Below are 23923 nucleotides of genomic sequence, written 5' to 3'. Positions count from 1 at the left end.
CTTCAAATCTGCAGACGTGGGAAGTAAAACCGACCTTTGTGTTTATTAAGACAGCCTTCAACTAGCATGCCTCCCTCCTAAGCTCCTTGTTAGCACACATTTGTGCAGGTAATGAAAAACGGAGGAGGGATTCAGTATTATTTTATACAGTCTATGGGCTGAACAAGCTCCGAGCTCTGACTCCGTGACAGACCGGATATTGTTGTTACGTACCAAAAACACGGAAGTCTGAAACGGCTCGTTTCACACACATTTACAGAAAGGTGGAGAAATCTAAACAGGGGCAGAATGGATTTTTTTCATTCTCGGGGGGTTTGTAGACATGCCAGGGACACATATTTCAGGTAGAGAACCATTAAAAAGTCCATTTTGCATGATATGTCACCTTTAAATACCGCATCATTTTCAAGATTCTGTCCCTCACCCACAAGGCCATCAAAGAACTTAGCTCCTCAGGACCTCATTGACCTCCTCCATACTAAAATACCCACCCCTAGTCTCAGGTCCTCCTCTTCCACCCAACTCACCCTCCCACCTGCTCACTTGACCACCATGGGGTCGAAACAAGCCTTCAGCCGCTCGGCCCCCCTGGACATACAAAATTCCACCTCTCCCACCACCTTCAAAAACTCACCTTTTCCGCCAAGCCTACTCACTCTAATCTGTCCCTTGGGACTGGAATGACTTCCCCTCCCCCCTTTCATTTTTCTAGTATTGTATCTTTCATTTACTGTTGAGTGTTGCTTTTATTATTGCTATGTTGTAAGGTGACCTTGGGTGTCCAGAAAGGCGCCTATAAATAAAATGAATTATTATTATCATTATTATTAATGTTGTTACTGCAAAAGTGATGAAGGTGCTTCAAACTCCAAAATAAATGTTTGGGTCATTTCAAAATAAAAGCAAATTTTTTTTACCAAGAGAGGAGATTAAGTATCCTCAGTGGAGGCACAATAAAAGCATCTCAAGTAACACTCTTTTGAGGTAATCTCTAAAGCTTAAACATAATCTGTGTTACTCACACCTTCAAAAGAATCATGAAGAAACTCCAATATGCGTGAGAGAATGAGACAGCCTACCTGAACCAGACACTGACTCAGGTCTGAGGATCTACAAACTGATCTAAGTGTTGTATCCTTCCTATATCTACTGAAGTGCGTCCGAGCAACTTGAGACGCCTGTGTTTACATCCCATCATACCTCCCTGTAGACGAGGAGCAGAGATCACAGTTCACCACAGGGATCAATACGAGCATCGTGTTGAAGATGTGGTCACAGCCGCTCCCATAAAACTTCCCTTATTTGAATCGCATTAGGAAACACATCACACACACACACACACACACACACACACACACACACACACACACACACACACACACACACACACACACACAGACTTAGATGGGTGCTTATGGTCATCACAGGATCGATAGCTTCAACCTCCTGCAGGAACCACCTGTTAACACCCAAACACTGCCCCTCATGACTGCCGCCTTGGTGAGCCGGACTCATCGATCGCAACGCGCCTGGAAAATCGCTGAGTAAGGCTGACTTCCCTGGGTGGGGCGTGAAACATGGAGTCCTTTTAGACAAAGGTAACAAACAAGGAGAAAGGGAAAGTTTGGCTTAAGATCTTGAACCGGGTAAATGTGTGTGGTGTTTCTGAGCGCACAGTAGAAGACCCTAAGAAATAAAATAAGCAACATGAAAGCGGCTTTGCACAAAAAGCACCGCCACCAACGTGATCCAGGTGGAGGCCCACCTGTCCCCTTAATTGAAGGATGAGGACTTGTTAACGGAGTGGTTTGGGAAGTAGTCACATCATGGTGTTGCTGGTAGGTTACCTAAGAGTTTTGTTGCGTCTCCTAAATCTAAATTTGCTGTATATTTCGACATTGTCATACTTTTCCCAAAGGATTCATTCGATCCCTAAATATCCGTTGTCTTCACATATTTCATCTTAAACTGTAACGCATAAGCACGATGTCCGCCATCCTTTAAACAGCCTAACAGGTGCGGTAATCCTGCCGTTAGCACCTGTAACTGTGGGGTCTACCGCCATTAAATTTAATGCTTTGGGGCGTTGGTGGCCTAGCGGTCTAAGCGCCCCACATACAGAGGCTACAGTCCTCGTCGCAGGGGTAGCCAGTTCGATTCCCGGCCGGTCAACCGTTTCCTGCATGTCTTCCCCACTCTCTACTCCCCACGTTTCCATCTCTCTTCAGCTGTCCTATGCAATAAAGGCAAAAAGGCCAAAAATATAACTTTAAAAATATATATATATTTAATGCTTTGTTGGGGCGTTAACCTGGCTCATGCATATCGCTCATCGATTTTTTCAGACGGTCCCTGGCCTCTGCTGTTTGCTACATGTCTTCACCCTGTCTCCACTCCCCATGTTTCCTGTCTATCTCCAGCTTTCCTATCCAATAAAGGCAAAAATGCCCAAAAATTTATTTTCCAAAAATTCTGGAAAAACACGTCCAGGGTGAGCGGAAAACAAAAATCAAAATATTTTGTTCCGCAAACTAACTTCCCTGAAAACTGTGTGATGTATCCTTGAAGTCCGTATGTTGATTTTATAGCATCTTTGAAGTTATCCAAAGTAGGAATAGACTGATTAACAACCGGGCCGATATTCGGCATTTTGACACATATCAGCATCTGCCTTTTTTTTTTTCAATCCGACTGCCGATAAGAGATCAATTTAAAACTTGGTTATTTTGGTTCTGGTGCAGCCGCGCCTCTCTATCTGCTGTCACTACACCATCTGATTGGTTACACGCAGAGCCACGGCACAGGCAACAGCCAATCAGCCAATGAGAAACTGCAGGGAGAAATGGAACGCAAGCTAGGCTACCGTTTCTGCAGACGGTGTCATTTCTGCCACGTGATTTAGCGAATTTTGAAAGATTCCATCGCAAGCACTCACTTCTGTCTAGGTGTACGCTCCACTTGGATTTTTTTCCAGCTCACTTCAATTTGCCCCCAGAAAGTCCGTTCGTTTTTGGATTATTTACGGCCGCAACACAGACGTGCTCTTCCGCCTGCAGCAGTTACAGCTCCAAATATCTGTTATCGGCCTCCTTGACTACTAATAATCGGTACCGGTATCAGTCTATCTCTAATCCAAAGAACGAGTTCAAGAGTTGACATTTTCTTGCCATGTGATTTTCTGCTCATTAATCTCCAGAAGAGTTTCTAGTTCTATTCTTAGCTTCTTGGCTTTAACCACTCTTTTGTAACTCCAGCATCTTTATAAAGGGGAACACGGTGAATCATATTGTAAGGAGAGTCATGACGGATCCCATTCAATGTGTCAGATGGTTATTCATACTATGAATAGCCCGGAGAGGATCTCTAAGTGGCCACATCACTCAGTCTGAGTGCACCCTGAAGAGGCTGCCGAGTTTCTTCAGAGTTAATTCAAACCATTAGCCGCGACGGGACGCAGCGAACACGAACATGTGTTTGAGGGGAAAAACCAAACGAGCGGTTTGAATTAGACAATCCAATCCTACTTCCCTTCACCTGGAAATGTTTAAGTGGAGCAAATCTGGGTGAAAGAGGAGGCAGGAGGCTCAAGAGTAGAACAGACTCTGGGAGGAAGATGAGAAAATGGAAAATGTATAATGCACCTTCTACCATGGGACGGAGAGCACTCCTGAACAGTCAACTCCTGACATACAGATTACTGTGAAAACACACCGTGCACCTCTGGAATCCTTATCAGGAGAACCAGCTCAGCTTTAAATCTTCAGCAAAGACAGGAACATACAGGATGTTCATGATGGAGGGTCGCACTCAGGTTAACAACTTTAACATTCTACTTATTCTATTCATTTAAGACTGCCGTTTGCGATTGATTATTTCGATTTTGGCGATCTCTCGTCACTCTCTACACCACGTTTCTGACTACCTGCAGTGCCTCACACAAACTGTGCAGAGAGATGTCATTCAGCACGTCCCTCCTGTTAATGCATTGATTGAAGTCTAACATTGAATATTGAATATAAACCTTCAACCTTCATATAAACCGCTGTTTTAAAAGTTGGTGCAGCTAGTTGCAGCTGATGTCTTCCTGCAATATCTTAGTTTTTGATTGCTGCGAACGCTACTTCACTAACAATCTGCATGCTCCAAAGTAGAGCTGGGCGATATTGAAAAAGATATTATCACAATAAAATAAGTGAAAGTTGAAGATGGTTTGTTAGCTTGTATCTGGATTAAGTTTTCTGATAAGCTTCTTGAATCCATCATTTCTGATGGTGCTAACAGGAAGCCGGTCTTTTGTGCAAGATGAGATTTTTGTGAAGTTTTAGTTTGTAGATTCTTATTTTTCTCAGATAATTTGCATGATTAGATTTAAATTTACAACAAAGATATATCAAACTTCGCCCCCCTCCTTTCAGTGGTTGGATAGTGTAATTACAGGTTTAAATATATCCAATTCTTATCGAACATTAGTCATATTTATATTGAGAAAAATGATATCACGTAATCGAATTATCGCCCAGCCCTACTCCAAAGCAACTTATTTCCTGGTTGTTTCAAAAGGAATTTAAAACCTGAATAACAGGTCCCTCCAGGATTTCGCGGGATTTTTTTGTGATTGTTGCGTCCCCAAAAAGCCTGAATTTGCGACAGCTTTTTGAAAAAATTGCGGTGAAGTTGCGATTATTTCTTTTTTGCTTTTGTCCCCCAATAACATCTCAGGGGCAAGTAAATACGCTAAATTACAGTTGTTTTTAGAAAACATTCTTGATGTGGCCACTGTGACTGTATTTTGATTCTCTTGATTCACAGAAAAATGCCATGAAAGGACTGTATTGCACATTTACGACGGCCCCTGAATGCACCTCGCAGCGACTGATGCACAGTCAGTTCACGCACTCTGAAATGAATTTGCATCTTTGTTGACCAGGAGTTGATCAAAACTTACTGAATGTGTCTGATGTTTCACCAAACTGGATTAAATCAAGCTGTAGACGCAGAGCTTTTTACGGTAACCACGGCAACAACGTCAAACATCAAACAGTAAACAGACGTCCCCCGGTTGTGTCTTTGTCACTAACGCACACCAGGGGTAAAAATCCTCAATGAAGATGAGACAGATGCATGGAGGTGAGGAGAGCTGGTTCATAAAGCACACCTGCTGCAGGTAGAGACCAAGCGAACACTGAGCCCCTCAATCTATAGTTGTCATGGTCACTTGTCCTGCCTGCTGTCCCCTCTTTTCACCCGTTCTCTGTGCGTGTTTTGTTGCTGAAAAGTGCCGATCAAGGGAGGACTTACGTTTATGTTCCAAGGAAGTCAAATCGATGACAAAACCGATGACGTGCAGGGGCTGAGGTTGAGGTAATTGGTCAAATTTGCGGAAAGTTGCGGTGATTGTAAAAAATTGCAAGGCCGCGAAAAAATCGTGCTGATTGGTTGAATTTGCATTGATAGTTGCGATCGCGAAAACGCAACTTCCTGGAGGGACTGTATAAAGGTAAGAAAACAGTCAGAAAGCAGGCTTCATTTATATAGGAAGGCTACACACAGGATAATAGGAGTATGTGGGACGATGTCATATTGGGTACTAATTGGGACTAACACTAGTAGAGCTAGCACCACCAGCCTTGTGTCCTCCTTGCAGGTTAACGTCCACATGTCTGTGCTGGTTATACACATCGACTGTATAATAAATGGACGTAGTATCTGTGACGTCACCCATCTGTTTTGAAGCCAATCGTCAGAGGGTGCCATATTGGAAATGCTGAACTCAACTTAACTTCTTTAAAGTCAGTGTGAGGTAAAGAGTTGGGTCTTTAGCCTTTTCGCTAACAGCTACAGGGTGCCCGCCTGTCAATCAAGTCAGGCATGCCCTTATTTGGGCAAAACTCGTAAGTTTAATTTCTTAAAAAATAACAAGTTATAAAAAAAATCACCCTGTACAGTGTGTGCCGATCGAGAAATTAGCTACTCAGACCTAAACCGTTTTTGTACCAGGCTGTGAACGTGTTGATTTCTGCTGTAAAGATCGTCTTTTTTGAAATGGGTGTGTATGTGGTTTCCTGTGCTTCTTCAGCCAGCCTCAAGTGGACGCTTGATGAACTGCAGTTTTATAACACTTCCGCATGGGCTTCATTTTTTTAAGACCGAAGGTTGCAGCTTGGTTATACATCAGGTTGAGTGGTTGTGCGCCAGTTTAACGAGACACAGTACAACTTTATGTCTATGACCTAGATCAAAATACTGACAAACCACGCCGCGCTGTGAGATACTATCTGTCATCTGTGCTTGTTTACATCTGGGTAGTAGAGCATAATAGCATTAGTCATTTACCTGAGCTACAGTCCTGGCTAGCGGCAGATGCCTCCGCTACATCTTCAACACAACATATGACTGGCATTTTAGGCCTACGTATAAAAATATGAATAACTAGCATAACTGATTAGTAATTCTGGTGCAGACTAGCAAAGGAGACTAAACAGGCCGCTGAAAAGTAGGGTCAAAATATCAGACACATACAGGAAAGAGAAACTGTAGGATGCAGGGTGGGACAAGCTGTGTAAACAAAACACAACTAACACATAAACTAACCTAACGATAGAATTAATAGATAGATGGTGCAATGAATCAAAGGGTTATGTACCTTAATACTTTCAATGGATGACCCCCTGCTTCCCTGGGGTTCTCATTTGAGAGTCGTTGGCTGTTATAAGTGTATCATCACAAAGGATCCGTACTCTATGAAGAGTTGTGTACATTAATAAATAAACTCCTGTGGGGAATGTTTGCATCTTTCAGGCACTTAGAAAAGAAGAAAAATGCCCTTTATGTCCTCAGCAGCAACTTACTGTGTGTGTGTGTGTGCGTCTGTGTGTGTGTGTGTATTTGTATCTGAGTGTGTTGTCTGAGCGTTTAGGCTTCTTTAGCACTCAGCCTCCTTTGCCCTTCCTCTTCTTCTTCTTCCTCGATGATTTGCTTATGTAAGGAATCAGCACAAGCTTGTCTGAGCAGCTTTTATGAATATAACTCTGTACTGTAGAGAGGCTGCACACAATCACACACACACACACACACACACACACACACACACACACACACACACACACACACACACACACACAATGGAAACATATTATCTAATCACAGCTCGCTCCGGCTGGAGTCTAGACTTGAAAGGACTCAGTTATTATTCACAGAGTTGGACTTGGAGTGTAAGTGGATATTTTCAGTCAGTAAATGAAGAAGTCATTTTGCTTACACTGGCCTAAGCTTGACATTTATTCTCCAGTTATAATATTGGTGTTGTGTTAGAGACACTTTGAGGCTTTTACGTCAAAGTCCAGCGTTACAAGCTGACAAAATCAGGTTGAGAATGACAAATAATGAGAATAAAATGAGTGATCGGGAGTCAGGATCACACACAGGGAAGAAATGTTGGTGCTGAGAATGACTACTATCTAAATTTATGGGTTTAACCTACTGACCATACACAGATGGACGACACGCCTGCACGTCATGTAAAAAAGTGAAGCCAAAATAAGTGCTCACATATTGCAAAACTATTACTATTACAAATATTCACTCTGAAATAAGTGATCGTGGTAAAAGCTAACAATAGAGTAAATTACTTGACGTGTAATTTGGTTTCAAAGTTTCACTCATGTCCCATCTGTTTACATGGAGGAGGTAAGCTTTACGGAGCTGCATGATGTTTAGAACTGGGCGTCAAAATGAAAGGTCACTTGATTATCAAAGACCAGAACAGCTGATGAGTGCGGTGCAAGTAGAGGAACCAAACAGTGACCTCAAATGTTAAAAAAAGAAGCCATTAATTAAGTGCAAAAAAACTGCAGTTCCTCAAACATCCACTAGAGGCTGGCTCCAGAAGCCCAGCAGACCTCAGAGACACTGAAAATCAAGCGGCAACCTCCGGTCTAAAAATGTTAAACCTACCAGCTCAAAGCAGAGTGAAAGCATGCTTCACAAGAAAGGCCACTAAGCTTCATTAGTTAAAGGTGACATATCATGCAAAATTGACTTTTTAATGGTTCTCTACCTGAAATATGTTTCCCTGGCATGTCTACAAACCCCCCGAGAATGAAAAAAATCCATTCTGCCCCTGTTCTGATTTCTCCACCTTTCTGTAAATGTGTGTGAAACGAGCCGTTTCAGACTTCCGTGTTTTTGTTACGTAACAACAATATCCGGTCTGTCACGGAGTCAGAGCTCAGAGCTTGTTCAGCCCATAGACTGTATAAAATAATACTGAATCCCTCCTCCGTTTTTCATTACCTGCACACATGTGTGCTAAGGAGCTTAGGAGGGAGGCATGCTAGTTGTAGGCTGTCTTAATAAACACAAAAGGTCGGTTTTACTCCCCACGTCTGCAGATTTGAAGATCTAGTGGATGATTTTTATTTATCATGGAAAAGTGCTAGCGCTAATTAGCATAGCTACATAGCTACATGTCGTAGCTGTAGCTGTGTACCAAGACACACGTCTACATACTGACAAATAAAACAACAAGAAACACTAAATCTGTGACCAATCCTTCAGAAAAGGTCCCGCTGCCTTTCTGGCAGAGGTCGGTTTTACTCCCCACGTCTTCAGATTTGAAGATCTAGTGGATGATTTTTATTTATCATGGATAAGTGCTAGCGCTAATTAGCATAGCCACATAGCTACATGTTCATAGATGTAGCTGTAGCTGTGCACCAAGACACACGTCGACATACTGACAAATAAAACAACAAGAAACACTAAATCTGTGACCAATCCTTCAGAAAGGTCCTGCTGCAGGCGCCTCTCCGTCAGGATCAGATTCTGGATCAGATTCAGAGGGCTGAAGTAACGTGATCTCTGAGCAGCCGTGGATATTCAGCCAACATGTAAACATTAGATCAACGTGCTGGACAGCCGAGGCCACATCCACTTCCTGAGGGGGCGTGGTCAGAGAGAAAACAGAGTGTTCTGAGCAGGGCTGAAGAAGAGGGCTTTTCAGGCAGACCAAAATCTGATTTCAAAGTGTTTTTTTGAGCATAAACTTTAAAGACATGTTTTGGGGACCTCTTAGACCAATATATGTTGATGAAAAAAGCGTGATATGTCACCTTTAAGATATTTTGGCTATTTACTAGACGACTAAATCCCAGATACAAGTTAACCAACCGTCTGGTTTCTTCAACTTTAACTCTTTAAAAATTCCCTTTAAAATGATATGAAAGAATGATTTGATATTTGTTGAGAAAATTATCAAAATCGACTGATGCGAAAAATGTTATCGTGAACATCTTTAGTAATATCGCCCAGCTCTACACCTACCCCTTTGCAGATGATTTGGGCATTAAAAATAACAGGATAGAAATAATAAATCGTATCGCTGATGGACTCCTTTGTGGGTCATAAATAGAGATCTGTGTTAATTTCAGACTGATCCATAACCAGATAAAAACTCCTCACAGGAGCTTTAATATTTGGGTTTTACTTGTGATGCATTTGACCCAGTCTGTAGCCATTGATAGCCACGCTTCCTTCCATTGACAAGCACCTCATACAACCCCACCTCAATAAAAAACAGCTATCCCTTTAACAGCAGGGTGAGGACAAGAATTTAAAAGCCACAGGTAAATCAAAATCCGCCAAAACTCAAAAAGCTAACTATTCAGGTTCATTAAAAACAGCCAAATGGCATGTACATGATCTGAAAGGCTGATTTTTCCACATGCATAACCAAAGATAATATGTATGTCCTAATTAGTGATGCTATTTTTTTAAATCAGGGATGCACAATATTACATTTTTTTTTTAATCTTGAATTAATTGCAACGACAATAATATGATTAAAGCTTATTAAGAGTGATGCATCACAATTTATATTTTGACTTAAAATATATGTGAACAGCATTTCTTAGTATTTCCTATATCTGAGAGCTGGATTCAAAGGCCATGATCACATATTTTACCTTTTAAAATAAAAGTATTTTATTTTTTATTACTTTAATTATTATTATTATTTATTTTTTAATATATATTTAAATTACATACAAATGTTTTTTTTTTTTCATCATTGTGAAGATGGTAAATTATGTAGAAATTGTGTCAAGCTGTGAAAAATCAAAATAAGTAGTTCAAAAAAAAAAAAAAAAAAAAAAAGTTTGATTTTTACTACAATAATCATTATTACTTTTTATTACTAATAAACATATAATTGTTTGTATAAATGTAATTCATATATAATTAATAATCTCATTATATAGATGGTTAGAAATGTAGAAATTGTGTGTCAAGCTCAGTTAAAAAATTATTATAACTAAAAAAAAGACAGCTTCTTGATTATGGATCTCATGCTTGGCCCTATTGCACACATGCAGCCCTAATTTGAATACACTGAATGTGCAAAGACAGACACAACCAGGGATCTGTAGAACAACAAAGGGTTAAAACATATGCACAGGTACTTGCTAATTAAGGCTGCTAATTCTGCAGAAGAGACCAAACCCTGTGTTAAAAAAACATGCTATTTAAGCAGCACACTGACACAGACAGAGACAGAGACAGAATGGGTCTCTGGCACAGACTAATCCTCTGCACACCTCCTGCATTATAAGCCCCACTGCTCTCTTTCTAGTCGCCATGCAGCCAAATCCTGTGACACATCCACCAACTGGTGACATTTTGTTACAGGCGGAGGGAACAACACCTGACCAGGGGCGTGAAGAAATCTCGATGCACTGAGAGATCCCTCCTTCCTGCAGAGCATCAGGGTGTCATTATTTAGCATGCATGCAGGCGCATTTTCTGCATGTGTGTATAGCATTCAACAACAATAACAAACGCACCCTCCCTCCCTCCCTGTACGTGCACCCATGGCAGGCATGTGTCCACCAAAGAGCTGTCACATGCAAAAGCCGATTTAAGGTACCTGTCTGCGGCTCTCTCTCTCTCTCTCTCTCCACCTCCCTCTTCTTCTTCTTCTCCTCTCGCGTGTTTAAATGTCTCCTCCCGCTCGTGCGCTCCTGTTCTGCATTTCATTTCACATCGTCCATTTTTCGCAGAGAGAAGAGATGCAGCGTTTTTTTTTTCCCCTGCCTGTGTGGATGGATGGGTGGATGGATGGAGGGATGGAGAGAGGTGGAGGAGGCGTTGGTGGTGGTGGAGGAGGAGGAAGAGGAGGAGGAGGAAGCCTTTGATGTGAGGAAATCTGGGTCCCTGCTCGCAACCCCAGCTGCGTGGACTGGATTTATGTCGTTTCCAAGGCAGCGTCCGTCGAGCACCTCGAGCGTCAAGCTGCAGCCTGTTGTAGTGAAGAAGCGCTTCCGGTTTACTTTTCAAAATAAGAGTCTGACATTAAAGGCACTATGAGGAGTTTTTAACTGGCTGAGAAACAGACTGAAACTGATACTGATGCCTCTTTATGACCCTCAAAAGCAAACAAGACCATCCACAACAACACTGATACCTTCTCTGTTGTCATTTTAATGTCTAAAACTGATCTGAGGGGGGTAGGTGTCAGAACAGATGATTGACAGCTCGCTTCAGAAACACCCTTTTTTGGCTGTTTTCATTGCAAATAATCACATTGTAAGATAGGTCTAAATGTTAAAAGACAACAAGATGATGTTATTGTCTGAAGACAATTATTTTGCATGTACAGGACAAGAGATAAGAGCTATCACTTTGTCCACATGGGGGCGCCAGAATCGATACAAGCTAAAAGTTCCTCACAGCAGCTTTAATACAAACATTCTTTTAAAGTGTTTTTTCGTTACATTGACGATTGATATGCACAGTTTTTCCAATTTCATCAAGCAATAATCTGTTTTATAAATTATTTTTATGGGGCGCTGGTGGCCTAGCAGTCTAAGCGCCCCACATTCAGAGGCCACAGTCCTCGTTGCAGAGGTCGCAGGTTCGACTCCCGGCCGCGGCCATGTGCTGCATGTCTTCCTCCACTCTCTACTCCCCACCTTTCCTGTCTCTCTCCAGCTATCCTATCCATAAAGGATATATAGCAAATATATATAGAGAGATAGATATAGATATATATACAAAAAAATGTATTCGTCATTAAATGAGTCTAATGTGTATAAACAAAAAACTGCAACAACAAAAAAAAAATACTTAGTCAATTTGTGAATTCTGCTGTTAGACAAGACTATATTTGTTGTATTATATTGTGGTTTTATTGCAAATAAACACTCAGTTGTCCGGTGTTATGTGCAACATGTGTATTATTTATTACTCTACAATGATAGATACAGAGGCCCTGAGGGGACAATTAGCCACATATCTAATTTACTTCTTTCCCCTTTCCTATTAAAAGTAATTTAAAGTTATTTTTGCAATATGTCAACACACTTTTTTCATTGTGGTGGCATAAAAATGTTAGTTTCTTGAGATAACAGCATCCTGTTATCACAGAAAACATGTGACAAACAAGCATTTGTTAGCAGTGGTTCATGAAGGAGGCTCTAATATACAGACCTTCATCAGATTTAAGAGTAGGTTGGTTTAGTTCACTAAAACAGCAACACTAGGTGTGAATGGTGTCTTTTTAAATAGTTTAACTCTCTCACTTTTTGCTTTTTTGAGTATGTGTAAAGCTGCTGTGAGGAACTTTTGATTTAGATCAATTTTGGCACCCCATTGTGGACTAAGTGTTACCTCTTATCTCTTGTTCTCTACATGCAAAAGTGGTGTTTTCAACAAAAACCTCACCCTGCTGTCTTTTAACAGTCAGATTTATCACTCAATGTGATTATTTGCCATGAAAACAGCCAGAAAAGGATGTTTCTAAAGCCAAATGTCAATCATGTGGTCTGACACCTACCCCCTCTGAGAGGTTTAAGGCATTAGAAATGACAACAGAGAAGGTATCAGTGTTTTTGTTTATGGTTTTGTTTGCTTTTGAAGGTCATAAAGAGGCATCAGTGTTGGTTTCAGTCTGTTTCTCAGCTGGTGAAAAACTCCTCATAGTGCCTTTAAGAAAGTGTGGGTAACAGATTTGTTTGTAACACCACCACCTTTATGCTAACTCTAAATTAGCACTAAACAAACGCCCTCTGAATGACAACATGAGTTCATAAACACTTCAAATATCTTGAGTAGTCTAATGTTTTTTTTAAGTGACTTAATTTTGGACGTGAAATGTTTTAACTGTCTGTGTTTCTCGTGGTACCTCATGCTAGCTTGACGCGCTCACTGGCTCCGAGGGATCCGGGAGATGCAGCAAACTGGTGGAACTGCGCATGCGTGTCCGAAGTTTGCCGATGATAGCCGAGACCACCACCCACTCCATCAAGAGGCGTTCATTGGGTGGGCGAGTGGAGGAGCGACCGGGCATGCGCGGGTACGAGACTTACATGCAAACTCTCCAGGTGCTTTACTGGTGATCTGAATATTCAGTTCAGGAGACTATCCATGAGACCTTTGATTTATTATTATCTTCAAACACTACTTTTGATTTTATTTCATGTTCTGTTTGATGTCTAACACTTTTATATCTTCGCACTGTTTCATATGAAATAAAATAATCAATAAATTAATATAAATAAATATATATAAATAAATATAAATAAATAAATAAAGTCTATCCCTGATTACTTTATTTAATTATTGTTTTCAAACACTACTTTTTATTTTATTTTATGTTCTGTTTGAAGTGTAGCAATTTTATATCTTCGCATATTCATATTAAATAAAATACAAGAATAATTAGAAATGAATAAATACAAAATATATATATATATTTATATAAAATTAAATAATAAATAATAATAATTCTAAAAAATGATATTCAATTTAGCCAGAAAAGTTATTTATGATAGTAAAAAGCTTACTCCAGTAGACAGAACGAATGGTTTTAATACATTTTGATTTAATAGCATTTTTAAGATGCACAGAAATGCCATGGAAAGATATTTCTTAGATACAAAAATAATACCTATACATCGAAATATAAGCAGTTGTGGAGGTAAAACATTCAGCCCTGAAAAATAAAAGTTCTAAAACAACCTTTCTAAACTCTAAATCCATTTTATGAATAAATAAACTTCTCTTGAGTTGTAATATACTTCTAAAATGTACACATACTTAAATATTGATGCCTCCTAAAAGTTTGCAGATTTAGATCAAGTAAAAATAACACTTTTATTTATTTACTTCCGTTTACAGTGAGGGTGAATACTTTTTTATTGATTCCAAAATCATTAATAATTATTATGAAATTAGCTAAATTTCTAAAAAGTTCAAGATGTTGATTATTGTCTCAAACAACAGGCTGTCTTTACAAATCAGACCACACCATCTATTGCAGGTCAATGTCAACATAGTTAGAGCAACTGAGGGCTTCAATTCCCTATATATCAACAATTTGAACAGCATGTGGGTCAACTATGACTTTTTTCTTCAATAACACAAATGATCAGTTCACAGAAGTTACCTTTCAGAGTCCTGCTATGCTTCTGTTTCCCCTCTTGGCAGCGCTGTTGCTTCGTCTTCAAATTAACCTCCTCATGCAGGTTGTTCCCTCCTCAGAGACTGTCGCTGTCCATGGTGCTGATTTAAATGACTTTGCTTGTAGACTCTGTCCGTGGTGCTGATTAAGACTGCCAAAAATTTTGACCCAAGTAAAGGATGTAAACAACACTTCTAACTCCCTAACTCTGCAACTATCATGTAATACTCTTACATTTTCTGTTATGATACATTTACAGATGGCTGTTTAATCAGAAATCAGAGAGAGCATGCCCAAGAGGGAAACACTTTTTTTATACAAACTATAAGTCTGCATCGAAATCCAGGAAGTAGACATAAGGTACCAAAAAAAACCTTTATAGTGTGTTTTAGTCAACCTGCTGGACTTTGGGAGACTTCCTTGGATGCCTCCAGGTAGTGTCCTGGTGATAGTGATGCTATGCTGCCACCTTGTGACCTTATGTAGTAATAACTTCTTGCTTTTAAAGTCTCAAGAGGCTGCACTTCTTAGTATCTAAATCAAAGTCATTTATGAGCTGTATTATTTTCTATTTGTTTATTTCAAATCTGTGTTTAAGTTATCTGTAAAGTCAAGTTTCATCTTCCAGAAAAAGTGCAAGAAAACATATCTAAGAGATAATTTGCATGATAACATATTCATGTAACAGTTGTTTTCTTAAGTGTTGTCTTTTGGGCTGCTATTGAAGATACATTTGAGATTTTAAAGCCTCTTAAAACTTGTATGTTTACTTTTCTGTGTGTTAACAAATGAATTTATTACTATTAAGTTTCAATTTTATGCTGCCTTCTCCTGGTCATTTAGTGGCATTGGCATATTAGGAGTTCATTTCAGTATTGTGTGTCTGCAGAGCTGACACTGAAGCATCAGTTTCAGACTCCCAACTTTGGGACCACATCTCTGAGACCCTTTCTAATGTTGCAACAGATGGGGTTAGGGTTACTTACCCTCCCAACGTCATCCATCTTGACTTCAAATGCGATCCTTGGCGATCCAATACACTACTTGGGGCTATCACAAACAACAAGGGTCAGAGAATTGTGGTCCTAGAACTGCAGCAGTGCAGCCTCTGGGTCTGCAGACACATGCTACTCTTTAACTTCCCTCCAGCTCTTCTTACGGCACGGGGAAACACTTTGTATAAAAGCTCCACCTGATTTAAGACAGTCCTTTACTCGTCCCACAACGGGGTAATTCAAGTATTTACATGTGTGGAGTACAAAATGAAGATAAAAGCAGAGAGCGAGGAACTTCTCTGTTGTTATCTAATGCCCTAAATCACTGAGTGTAGCTCCTGGTCGTCACATGAGGGAACGCTAAGCCATTCAGGGACTTCTACCCGACTATAGTTGCACTGCTGCTCTGTGGTTTGGTACTTATGTTTCATTTCACCTCAGTTTACTTTTCATGCAAAAGAAGAGTCCGTTGTAGTAAAATGAAAAAAGAGTCAACTGGAGACTTGAGCAAGGTAAGGCTTCACAAGAATGGTTTGTATATACATCATAAAGACAAGTATCCACACGTTAGAATAATATTTTAATAAATAAATAGCAGCATCACACAGAAAAAAGAAAATATACATTGTGTGGATGATGGCATAATTATTGTATAAACGCAAAAAGATATGTCGTAGACAAACATTCACAATTAAAATGGTATAAAAAACTAACGTCACTGCAGAACAGAAGAAGGTTCAACACAGAGGAAAAGTAAAGCTAACCTACGAGCGCAGGGATCGTACAAGAGCGAGACAAAACAGACAACCTGTCTGCGTCGACGCCGACGCCGACGCCAACGAGCATCGAAGGGTTAAAGAGTCTGAGTTTGCCGAACTCTTGGACGACCTGCAGCTCCGGCTGTTTCATCTGAGAGACGTTTAGTGACAGAGTTTCGAATTCGAAGGGAAGTGACATACTTGATTCTGATTGGTCGAAACCCCATAAGTACTAATTAATCCGCTATTAGTACTCAAACACTATGCTGAGGATAACTGGATCATCATAAACGTTATGTTAAATCAATGCTCAGAGAGGTGTCTGCTTGTTGACACTGTGGCAAAAATGGCCGTCAATATGAAAAGAGGTTACTTGCTATGCTTTTTGAGAGCTAGCATGTTGAGGTATGTTTCTGTTCAGGTTTGAGATTTGTACATTCTTGCGAGGTCTTTTGATTTAACTTATCACTTCAAAAGTTGTGTTTTTTAAAGAGACAGTAACCGTTTTTCTCTTGCGCATTAGCTCTGATCGTTTGAGCGTCGAACATCCCTTTGTTTGAAGATTTTGAATATACTGAATCATTTCCTAGCAACAAAAATATATTCAGATAAAACTCTGTCATTAAACGACTCTAACTATTTCTATACACACCAGACCTGGATCGAATCATTAGCTGAAGTCCTTCCAGTCACTTTCCCTGAGCGATTACTCTCATCTGTCTGGACCCCGAGCCTACCAGGATTGGCATCTGCAGGGACGACCTGATTCAATCCGTCGTGCCAGACACGATCGATAAAACCCCGAGAAAGTCACTGAATCAATCTCAGGTGGCAATTTGAGCCAGGTCTGGTACACACACGGGTACACGGGGAACATATAGGTATTACATTGCGACATACTGAGTTGGCTGGCCTGGCTGTAGCTCTTTGCTCGCCCACACCTGGACGGATCAAACATTTGAATATGTTCAGAGAGTCCTCTCTTCTCTGTTGTTGCTCTGTTGTTCCTTTTTTGTTCTAAGATGAAATGCCTGCAGGAATCGCAAGCAGTTTGCAATATGCCTTCTGTTGATTGCTCGCTCTTTGTTTGTTCTTTCCCTCTTATGCTGTTTCACTCCTTTTTGACTTTCACAAAGAGAACAAACAGTGAGGCAGAGAGGACCTTTTGAACATCACTTCAAACATGCATGATATTTGTAGGCCAAACCGTGGAGCCGGCTTGCCAACATTTTAGCTCATGTAGACCTCCCTGTGGAGAGAGAAGTGGTGCAAAGGACCACTGTGTAAGTCTGTAGCATACAAATAGTGGATAAATTATACAGAGGAGCATAGAATTAGAATGAAGTGACTCCCACTTGTTCTTGTTTCATTCTAATTGGATGCAGAGGCGGCGGCAGACCTCAGGCTCTGGATTCGATTGGTCCACTGCAGGCTTTGACGTTTGCTCTTTGACCTTAAATGGGAGTTTATGGGTAAACATGTGTTGTACATTCAGGTGCTGGTGATTCTGGATGCTCTTTATCTGAATTGTTACCTACATTAAATACTCATCACTGGGGAAATTAAGATATTTTGTTGCTTGGTTTGAAGGGAAACAAATGAGTCACTAACACTGAGTTAGTTTGTCTTGACTTTGACCTGCTGAGTCTGGATGTAAATCTTATCTCATGGTATCTCAACACAAAAAATAAGGTCTTTAATGATTGTAATGTGTGAAAATATCTGCCAATGCAGCACGCAACATGTTCCTATTAAGCTTCTTGAAGTGTTACATCATGTTTCAAGAAATTGAAGCCATTCTGACTCGTTGCAATCTATCATATCCTTAATTCTGGCTCATAATATCCTGAAATTAGTTCTGTATCTGGGCTTGTTAGGTCAATTAATCTTGCATGAAGTATAAAAACATATTCTGACAAATTTTGAGAACAAAAAAAAAGGTAAGATTTGAGTTTTTGCAGTGTAAAAATCTCATTCAGTCGTTTTTTTCATTTAAAGGGACACTCCATAAATTTCAAATTGCATTTCCATAATGTCTGCGGACTAAAAAAAAGCAAATGAAACGAAAGTTGGTTGAAATCGGAGCACTTGATGTTGAGATATCCTCACTTTTAGGGTACATTTCCAAAAACACTACATTTCCCATAATGCACCCCAAAAGCATCTTTCATTAAATTTCAGTGCTGCTTCCTAAACGGACTTAAAGTGGTATTTTTTTTTTAAACCTCAAACATACAAAGAGAGCTTAATGATGAAACAATGTAAGTTTCAAGCCGAGGTAACCTTGATGACATCACTACTCCAACCAAGAAACCCCTGATGACATCACCACCGCCAACAAGATAACCACTCAAGCCAAAACAACCTTAATGAAGACTCCAATTAACCCGAAGAAACCTTGAAGACATCACCACCCGAACCGAGGTAACCCCAATGACATCACTTCTCCAGGTGAGAAAAAAACGCTGATGACATCACTACTTCTGCCAACCAAACTCCAATCACATCGTTACCCCGTAGCAGAAAATTGTGGATAATGACGTCAATCAAGGTCAGAAAACCCTTGATGATATGAAAACCCGAAACATGGCAACATAGGCTACATTGCTACTCAAGCTGATGACATCATCAAGTTGTTTTTTCCACCGCTGACTCCACTGATCCAAAACTAAATTGCAATACACTCATGAATCTAGCCATACTCCTAATTGATCTCTTGGCTCCGGTGGCTGACAAGTTCAAACACGTTGTAGAGGCCCAAAATATTCCCATTTCACAAATTTAGAACAGTGCAAATTGAAAAGACAGCAACATGTATGCATTAACAACAACATGCAGTTCCACCATGATTGCTGCTAATCTACATGTTTTCAAATGTGCGTTTCCTTAGGGAAATCATCTGGGCCATTTCCATCTCGTAACCTATCGGCAATCATCATATATCCTCGTATGCTGATGATGATCAACTATATACCTCTGGGAGTGGATGCAAACTTCCTCGGTAACTCCGGTGTAGCTAACAAGTTGTGTTAAATGACTTCCAAGCCAACACTTGCCTGGAGTGAAGCCTGTTCAGATGTTTCTTCTGAGTCTCAGTTTCACTGTAAATAGTAAGTTAAAGGAAAGCTTCACTCTGGCTTACTTCTGCAGAATGAAACTATGAAGCCTAATTTTTGTGATTTGCGCTTTATGAGTCTTGGATTTGGTGGAATAACAAAATTATGATGCAGATTTGTAAAAAGGAAAAGGCAAGCTTTTGTTTGTTGTCGTATGGAGGGTTGCATTTCTGATGCATTCCACGGTGATCTGAATCTACGTAGTGTACGGGGGTGAATTTTTTCATAACGCAGCTATTTTGAAGATTACGAGTTTTCCCTTATGAGAGGAACAGCTGACTTGATTGACAGGCGGGAACACTAGCTGTTGGCGAGGAGGCTCAAAGCCTGCCTCTTTACTTCACACTAGCTCGACAGAAGTTAGGTTGAGTTCAACATTTCCAATATGGCTCCTGCCGACGATTGCCCTCAAAACAGCGCTTCAGAAACAAATGGGTGACGTCACGGATACTACGCCAATTATTTATACAGTCTATTGGTCAAACACATCTGTTGCTTAAAGCTGGGGTTGGTAATCAGATTTAGATACACTTTTTGTTATACTGGTTAAAATGATCTTTATGTCCTGATGGCAATCAATACATGATGTGTTCTTAAAAAAGAGCGAAGAAAAGCTGATATCTACAGCCGGAGTAATCCTGGGAAAACACCAACCAATCACCCCCCAACCAAAATATTAAACCATTCAAATCCCGTCCTGCCGTTCTGCCCGCCTCCTGCGCGTACATTTCCCCGGCGTGTACTCCGAGTCCCCGTCCCCTGCCTCTGCTTCCCCTGACTCTACTTACTGCCCCTCTCGCTCCACCTCGGGCCTGTCCCCTCTGACCTGATGAGGTGCTTTGCTCAGGACTGTAGTCCGGATCAGAGTCTAAAAAGCTCTCACCACGGGGGCTCTGACCAGCAGAAGAATGAATGACATTTAGTAAGTCCTACAGAAAATGTAGATGTATTGTAGCGTCCGTCCGGACGCTGTAGGGATGACGAGCCGATTCATGAACACGTTGAGCTTTAATAATCGGTCACTGTCGGCCGTGATCACGCCAACCAACAAAACAACAATCAATGTTTGAATGAATGAAAAACTTCTCCTCTTGTCTCTCCTCTCTCCCGCTCACACACTCTACACCTCTCCTGATGCCTTCACTGACCGTCAACACTGTAGGAATTAAGAACATCTACACTGAACACGTTTAACAAACAGTAGAGTTGTTACAGTATTATATATGTGTTATAACTTTTCTCCTGATATCGTGTCACCGGTACAACTGGATAATGCTAGCATGATAGTTGTGAGTACTAACAGCAGCCATGTTTGTTTGTGTTTTTAACTTTCACTATGATAATGTTTTGGTGAGGACCGGTTTTGAATCAGTCACCATCATATGGTCGCAAGTCAGCGGCGCTCGTGCATGTGAGCGGGGGGGGGGTTGTTTTTGAGGAGCTCCGAGGGAGGAGGGGAGGGGTTAGACAGAGTCATGAGGAAACGCTACATTCAAATTCATGCTAGTTTTCCGAGACTACCAACCCCAGCTTTAAGTTGCAGTTTTGGATCTAGAACATACTGTTAGCTGAACTTTCATGCAGATATCTGTTTAGAAAGTTACATAAATTGTCGCCAATAGGAGCCAGGATGTCGATACAGCTTTGGCTCTCTGTAGAGACTGTTTTTCCTGCAGACACCAAACTTTATGAGGAATCTGTAAATAGAAATCGGGTCATTACAGCGCGTTTGAACTTGTCAGCAATACCAAAACACATAAACTCGCCACCAGGACCTGTTACACTGAGAATCCACACTTTCACTGACTCTCTAAGGCAGACTATTTCAGACGTTTCAGCTGACGGCGACCCAGTGTGGAGGAATCAGACGGTGTGTCAGACATCGATAAAAAAGTGGGAGGGAGGGAGAGCGGACGGAGCTGTGAGGGCTGCTGACCTGTCTTCATAGAGTCAGGGGTCTGTCTCTTAGTTTACCGATTATCTGTCTGTTTCACGGGGACTGATGAAATCCAAAGTCGTAAAGCCGAACCAATCAAAAGCAGTCAGACATCAAAGAGTCTGACTTAGAGGTTAGGGGTCAAGGCAGCAGTTTTGGAAAGTGTTAAGACATCTTTCCAATCTTAAAACCATCAGCACAGCCTTCATACAAGAGCGGCCATTCAAACCCTGAACCTATTGCATGAGTTTTTGTTACTTCAGCTTCGAATTCTGCCCTCAGCTTGACCAGCAGTCTTCATTTGAAGGCTTTTTCTGAGGGAAATGACTGATCTGCATGCTGGTCGTGTGTCAAAACTTAACGAGGGAGAATTTTCATCATCATCAAGACTCTCAGCCTCAGGGACGACGCTCTGAATCTCAAACAGCACAGATTCATCCCCACGTGATCTGGTAATACGACATGTTTATTAAGCAGGCTGGGACGTGATGGTGGGATAACGAGCAGGCAGTGGATAGGAGGGGGAAATATTCAGGCTGATGTCTTCATTCACTCCTTTTTTCTCCTTCATCACTGGAATGGATTCACGGCATGTGGTGGAATCATGAAGAGCTGGTGGGAGTGATTTAAATGCTTTTCTGACTCAATACATTTTTGATACTTGATTCTGATTGGTCAACACCTCATAACAATACTAATTCATTCTCAATCCCTAAAGCTATGCTAAGGACAATCCGATCACAAACATCACATTAAATCAATGCACAGAGTTGTTTTATGACACAATTCAGCTCTGCCTGTTGACACTGTGGCAAAAATGGTGGCTTCCCTTAGCATCCTGAATTAGTAAACATTGTGACACCAGTGTTAGTTTCCATCTCAGGCTGGTTTTAAGACTTGGGTAATAAGGAATGAGAGCTCATCATCCAAAATGTAAGGGCCAAGTTACGTTCATACATGTTAAAAGTAAATAATCAGTATAATTTTGGGTTGAAAGTGAATCTTTATACATGGGATTTCCTTGTATAAGTTAAGCTAAAAGTAATTTGATTTAATTCATGTGGGTTTTCTGTAAAGTTAAAAAGCAGTATGGTATTGCTGTTTCAGCAGTGAGTGTGTTACTGTCCCTTTAAGAGAGAGAGAGAGCTCTTTTGTGTGGTCGTGGGGTGAGACTGAGGCAGACAGTTGAGGATCAATCAAGGGCCGAGCCACATGGTTTCTTTACCGTATTATAAGTCTTTGTTTAGGAACACTTGACTTTGAATCTTCCAGTAAGATTTTTTTAACAAAACTGTGGATTAAAGGAATTTGTTTCATCAGTTGGACTTCAGAGTCCTGTGGGAGTTTTTTCCTCTTCAAGTGAACATACGCGAGTAAATCCAAGGCCTTTTGATCTTCAACCCACCACACAAAAGATTTTGTCACAAAAGATGACAAAAGATAATTGATGAAAATAATGCTAAAAGCTATGCTAAGGATAACTGGATGAGCACAAACGTCACATTAAATTAATGCACGGAGAGGTACTGGCATATTTCAACTCTGCCTGTTGACACTGTGGCAAAAATGGTGGCTTCCCTTAGCTTCATAAATTAGTAAACATTGTGACAGAAGAGTTAGTTTCCATCTAAGGCTAAGGTCAAGGTAATGATCAGTTAGAGCTGATCATCATCTGGATGATCCTTTAATTATATGTGGAAAATGTTGGGGTCAATTTTATTTTGTCGTACAGGGCTAAATCAGCAAAAATGAAAGCTGATTGATGAAAATAATTGTAGAGCTATGCTAAGAATAACTGGATCAGCACAAATGTCACATTAAATCAATGCACGAAGATATGCTGGCATATTTCAACTCTGCCTGTTGACACTGTGGCAAAAATATTAGCTTCCCATTTTATTTTGTCGTATGAGACTGAATTAGCAAAAATGAAAGGTAGTTGATGAAAATAGTATTAAAAGGTAATAATGAGGTAAAAAAATGTGTTTTATTCCCTTTTAAATAAAGTCTCAGTTTCACAGTAAATAATATGTAAAAGAAAGGCTTCACTGTGGCTTACTTTAGCGGTGTGAAACCAAGAGACTGTTTTTTGTGATTTATGGGACTTGAATTTGAAATAACAAAATTATGATGCAGATTAGCAAATAAGAAAAGTCAAGTTCGGTCAGGTTTGTCCTCAAGAGGAATACAATCTTTAAGAGAATGACGTTTGTGCCCCCTAATTTGTCTTTTTCTTTCAGATTCCTCCTTTAATATCAATCATTAATGCTTTTTTTCAGTAAAAATGTTCAGATCTGTTGCCTTGAAATCAATGCATCGACATCAGAAAGAGCTGGATGCCCAATTTGAGGAATATCTTAAGATTTGTTTCACTTTGTCTTGGGGGGCTGAGTCAGCAGAAGTTAGAGCTTATTGATAAAACATGATGAAAAAAGAGGTGAAGATGATGTCATGCAATAAATTTTGTTTCCTTAAGGGAAGAAAATGTGAGTAACCTTTGTGCACCCTTATTCTACAAATTATATATGTTGGTTTTTGACCTCTTGTACCCTCATAATTTCCCCCTTTTTTCATACTACACAGATTTTTTTCTAGTTAAAGGAAAACAAAAGTTCAGATTTTGTACTGAAGCTAATTCAATACATGCTGTGGAAGTAGGAGAC

At 40.3% G+C, this 23923-nt stretch overlaps 1 protein-coding gene across 3 annotated transcripts in view; it reads right to left on the bottom strand.

Moving 5' to 3' along the window:
- The window catches only part of zgc:109889 (uncharacterized protein LOC553542 homolog), a 65627-nt gene extending 52320 nt beyond the window's left edge, over window positions 1-13307 (bottom strand). Inside the window, exons 1-2 of one of the 3 annotated variants that reach the window (XM_034677233.1) lie at window positions 13178-13307; window positions 10922-11293 (exon numbers count right to left, since the gene is read on the bottom strand). The gene's annotated coding sequence lies outside the window, so the exon portion shown is untranslated. Of the gene's footprint in view, window positions 1-1394; window positions 1499-10921; window positions 11294-13177 lie in introns of those variants that run through there. The other 2 variants (XM_034677235.1, XM_034677234.1) reach the window with 2 other exon arrangements.
- Window positions 13308-23923: the final 10616 nt, after the last annotated feature.

The sequence above is a fragment of the Notolabrus celidotus genome, chromosome 23 (assembly GCF_009762535.1).
Source record: "Notolabrus celidotus isolate fNotCel1 chromosome 23, fNotCel1.pri, whole genome shotgun sequence".
Lineage (NCBI taxonomy): Eukaryota > Metazoa > Chordata > Actinopteri > Labriformes > Labridae > Notolabrus > Notolabrus celidotus.
The sequence above is the reverse complement of the archived record's forward strand: the minus strand, read 5'-3'. Positions and strand labels throughout refer to the sequence as shown.